We start from the raw sequence: 5550 nt of genomic DNA on the forward strand, positions 1-5550 counted from the left end.
CACTTTTGCATAATGCTAATTACAACACTACATGCTCTTTTGGTAAACAACATTTGTCTCTGAATACACACCTGTTTTAAATGCACACTCATACTTTCTCATGCCATTTGTTTCTTATGTTCCTGCATTGTGTCCAGACTATTTTTCGGTTAATGAAAAGAGAACTGAAAATGTGTCTCCTCGAGACAGAAGTATTTTCTCTGCATTCAGTTTCACACACATAGAGAGAGGGAGAGAGCAGTGCAGAAAAAGCTAGAGGAAAGAGAGCAAGGAGAGGCGAGAGATGACATACAGCGGAAGAATTTCTTCATTTAAAGCTTCTTTTGTGTCTTTATTTGTGTACTTAATACTCATCCTGATTCAGGTGTTGCTTCCTCTTCAGTATGTCTGTCCTTGACTGCCCACTGAAAGCAGAAAAATGGCATTCATCTTGCAGAAGTGACGTCAATTTTCACATTGTTGGAACACCAATCAAACAGATGTAGTGGCACCGCCGCACCGCTCTCATGGCAGCAGTGGGCACAGATAACTGATTAAGTTACAAAACTGGATGAAAACTGTGAACCTGAACTGCTTTGGCTCTGTGGGAATGAAGACGTTTTAAAAAAGGAATGGTGCAGTCCGGTCAAAATAAAAAGTCAGACATAATCTCGTCTTTGGCTAATGATTAGTTGCAGTTCTTATTTAAAGAGCAGAAAGTGTTCCAGAATTCTGCTTGCTTACTTTCATATCACTAAATCCTCTAATATTTGTTTTAAAGTTGCACAAACCCTTTGGCTTTTCCTTTCACTGGAAAGTGAGAACTGGTAGGAGACACACTGTTTCATGGCAGCCGGTGTGGTTGTTTATTTCCTGCTGTTACTATTTATAATATTTCCGCTTAAAATAACCAGAAATTATGTGATATCAGTTTTGTAGTGATAAAAAATTCCCAATCATGCAAGAGCTCTGCAAAGCTGTTGTATGTCTTGGTGATGCTTTCATTTGCATGCTGATGTCAGTGTTGCTCACAATGCCCTTGTTAGGCCTTCAGCTGGATTTTTGATGGACGTAGCTTTGGAACCTTCAGAATTCATTAGTCAAAACAAGATTTTTACAGACTTACTAATGCTCTGATTTATTGTTCAATTTATTATTTAGGTGAGTATTTTCACACACAGATCGGTTCTGGCACACAGTTGTTCTCCAGCCAAACAGCATTACAATAAATGAGCACTTGTCTGATTACCTGAAACAGCCTCCTGGTGCCACCCTCCCAAAACTCTCTCTGTCTTTGAATATAAGGCTGTAGTAAAGTAAAGGGGAACAGAACATGGAAAGATGGCTTCCTTAATTGTAAATAAAGCTACTGTATAAGACATTAAATAGAAAATGTGAACAAAAGCTTTGTGTTAATTATTTACAATTGAGATTGTGTGTCCCAAAGTGCCCTCGCCCACATGACTTTGTCATGACTTTTCCCACCTGTGCCATCCTGTTTAACAAATCCCACATCAAATCATCAAATCATACATCAGAGGAAGATTCCCAGAATAGTGTTCTCCGTCTTCTGGGGCCATGCATATCTTTATGCAATTTAGTGCAAATCCATTTGGTATGTAGTTGCAGTCATGGTAAAAAGAGAATGAATCCTCCATGATTTCAGAATTTTTACATACAGTGTATGCAGAAAGTATTCACAGCGCTTCACTTGTTCCAAATTCTGTGGTGTTACAGCCTTAATCCAAAATTCTTTTTCATCTCAAAATTACACACAAGTTTAATGAAGAAGAAAAATATAACATGCAGATAAGTATTCATAACTTGTGCCATGACAGTCAAACTTGAACTCAGGTGCACTGATCTGAGAGCAGTTTCCACTGAGATCTGGTGAAGAGTACAGAAAAATGTCTGCTGCAATGAAGCACAGTGGCCTCTATCATCTGTTAATGGAGGAAGTTAGGAGTCACCAGGTCTCTTCCTAGAGCTGGCCGTCGGGCCAGTCTGAGTGATTGGAGAGAAGGACCTTCGTCAGGGAAGTGACCAAGAACTTGATGGTCTCTCTGACAGAGCTCCAGCATTGTTCTCTGGAGAGAGGAACACCTTCCAGAAGGTCGACGAAGGACGACCGTGGTACAGTGGCCAGACAGAAGTCACTGCTCAGTAAAAGGCACATAACAGTCCACCCGAGGTTGTCAAAAGGCACCTGAAGGACTCTCAAACCACGAGAAACAAAATAACCGGTCTAATAAAACAAAGATCAAACTCTTTGACCTTAATGAAAACAAATCTGAAGCAATGTGTAAAAAACTGTCCTTAGTTTTTTACACATTGCTTCAGTGGCTTATAGAGACACTTTTAGCAGAAATAACATGACTCTCACATCATGATGAAGGAAATTTGGCCCACTTCTCGGCTTCAGTTTGCAGAATTTTACAGGATTTGGTTTATACACAGCTCTCCAAGCATTTCAGTCAGATTGAGGTCTGGTCTTTGACTATAGCCATTGCAGCACCTTGATTGTTTTCTCTTTCAGCCAGTCTCTTGTAGACTTGCTGTTGTGCTTGAGATCTTTGTCATGTTTCATGATCCAATTTCAGCCAAGCTTTAGCTCTTGTGCAGATGGTGGTGGTGGTCAGAGACCAGTGTCTGGCAGCCTTGCCTCTGTCAGTGCGCCCCAGGGTGGCTGTGGCTACAATGTAGCTTGTCATCACCAGTGTGTGAATGGGTGGATGACTGAATGTGTAAAGCGCTTTGAGGTCCTTAGGGACTAGTAAAGCGCTATACAAATACAGGCCATTTACCATTTAGAGAGTCTGAGATGGAGCTCTTGGGTTTTTTTGACATTTCTCTGACCTTGGTGTGAATCTGCTGTGAGGTTCCTGGGTAGATTAACAGCTGTCTGTTTTCACATGTAAATACTCTGCTCACTGTAGAATTAGGGACTTTAGATTGTTTGGAAGTGGCTTTATAATCCTTCCGAGGTTGCTTCTCTGGGATCTTTGCTACCGTCTTTCTTCATTGGCACTGTGTTAACATACACCTGAATGCTCCCGATCAACTAATTGCCAAAACATCTTTCATAGAGGTGCTCACACTTTCTGATGATTCATTAATAAAGTTCCGTCATAGTGCACTCATAAACAGATTTATATTGCTTTTAGTTTCCCTGCTGCCCATCATAATTTCAACCTAATGACTCTGGTGTATCTTTATAATTACCATCACTGACTGGGTTAAATATTCAAGGTGTTAACTGACAGCTTAAGTCTGTATCAGTATTAAATGAACCTCACAGGCTGCTTGCGAGGAGTTATGTTTCAGCTTGTGTGTTAAAGCCAGCAGTTTACATAGCAATTATCTGCAGTAACCAACTCCCACTTTAATTTTGAGCAATTGTTGCTTTCATGGCAGCAAATGAGGATTCTGATTGTCATCATATTTCACCCTGACGTCACGTTTAGGTTTTGCACAAGATGCTGTTGGACTGCTTGATAGCACAAACCTGTACGATGTCTCTTATTTTACTGTGAGCCAACAAAAAGAAACAGAGAATCGGGGTTTATGACAAAAGGTGCTTTTAATTTGCAAGACAACAGCAACGAAAGACGACTGCTGTCAGCATGTTTAGGAAAGTGGCAAAATGACTGCTCTAATGAAACCACTTGTCACTACGATGAGAGAGGTATTAATAATTCATCACATTTCTGACAAATGAGCTATCTGAAAAGCTTTCTGTTTAGCAACATGACTGTACACAGCTTCTGACGTAGCCCAAACCTGATAAACACCAAAGGCTCAAAATCAAAAAAGCTTTCTATCATCTCTAAAATTCCACAGGCCTTACCTATCAGAACTCAAAAGCCCCAAAATGTTGCTTTTTCTTCCAAAGCATGTGGTGCCACTGGAAGAGTCTGCACATTTAAAGTAAGGCCTTGGTCTCTGGTTTTGATACCAGCAGTGAGTATTCTTCATGTTTTCAGTCTGCACCGTTCATCTACAATCCTTTGAGGGCATTCAATACAGCATGCTGTAATCACATTCACATGCATATGAGCTCTATTCTTTGACTGTTTACTGAATCTTATCTAGGAACAGTGTGCCGGCTATGACAGGCTTCATTTCCAGGAACTAACAAAATCATTTTTATGTGTGTAAATAAAGAGGTCATGTGAATGTCTTTATGCTCTTCTGTTTGTTTTTTTAAGAAAACAAGCATGGATGGTTCTAAAGTGACCTATGGTAGAGCGGTGACAGTGCAGAATTGCCCCTTCCACTCGTCCCATGGGACAAGCTTCAGGTCCCTGAATTGGATAAACAGGAGAAGATGGATGGATGATTGGATGGATGATTGGATGGATGGGTGGATGACTCTAGCATGTCCTTAGTTGGGCTACAGATGTGACGTCCTAATGCAGTGAAACTAGTGACCCATTCTATGACTGTGTCACATTGTTGTTAGTCACCTTAATGACAATAATTTTACTATTCATTTTTGATGGACTATCAGTTACTATCCTTTACTTTCTCAAAACTACCACAACCAAACTCCATCGAGTTAAAAACAAGTTAATGGAAGATGCTGGTTGTGGTTGGAAACCCGCTTTCAAACATGACAACAAAGTATGGAGGCACTGGTTTTTGATATGCTAATTTTTGTCTTCATGCTGGGAATAATTAATGGTCATTAATAATTAATGAAGTAACTGCAACCATGCAACATGGGTAATTGCATGCAGCTCTCTTACTTTACTAAAGTCAGAGGAAACACTTTGAAAGCTACAAGCATGCAACACAATTTTAACTGCTGTTAAGTTTGGTCAGAGTTAGATTACAGGCTGGTGAGTCTTGTTTATTGGTCCTTACAGATCCTTTTGTGCAGCTCTGTCACTGTGACTTGTGCAATGTGGAAAATATATATGAGTTTCAAATTGCCTGGATTCACCTGCTACAGTAGTTCTACCAGTTCTTTGCCATCCCTCCAGCTGGCGATGCCCTAAAGGTCAGGTTAGTTAGTTTATGCAAAAAAAAATAAAAATCATGAGAGCAGAAGGAAAACATTCAGTACTACGCAAGCTGCTGTATTTTAACTTCTCCATGGATGCAGTTTCTATGGGATCCCCACCTCTGACAAAATCTTCCTGCTAAATAATGACAGCCCCTGACTGCCCCCAATCTGTATGACATAGTCTAAAAGACAAAACAAAAATATAAATACAACTAAAGTACAAGTCTCTCAAAAGTCTACAGTTCTTAAGTGGGATAAAGCTCTTTCTGTCATATCCCGTTTTTACGGTAGCATTGAGAGTTCAGCCACAGTTTAAAAGTACTTTTATTGTTTTCTTCATTTGAATCGACAAATACAGTAAATTGAATCTTTTTTCTTTGTAGGCGTCAACGCCCTCGTGTACTGACGTTCACAGGTGATGTTTCATTGGTTACTCGTTGGCTGTTCAAGGTAAATCCTGTGTGGGAGGGGGTGGGGGAGCAGGAGGAGGAGGAGGAGGAGGGAGACTTCAGGAGCGGAGCAGTTCACGCCGCTCAGAGCGCAAGACCGCACAAAACCAGCCG

Source organism: Rhamphochromis sp. 'chilingali' (assembly GCF_963969265.1).
Source record: "Rhamphochromis sp. 'chilingali' genome assembly, chromosome: 16".
Classification (NCBI taxonomy): Eukaryota; Metazoa; Chordata; class Actinopteri; order Cichliformes; family Cichlidae; genus Rhamphochromis; species Rhamphochromis sp. 'chilingali'.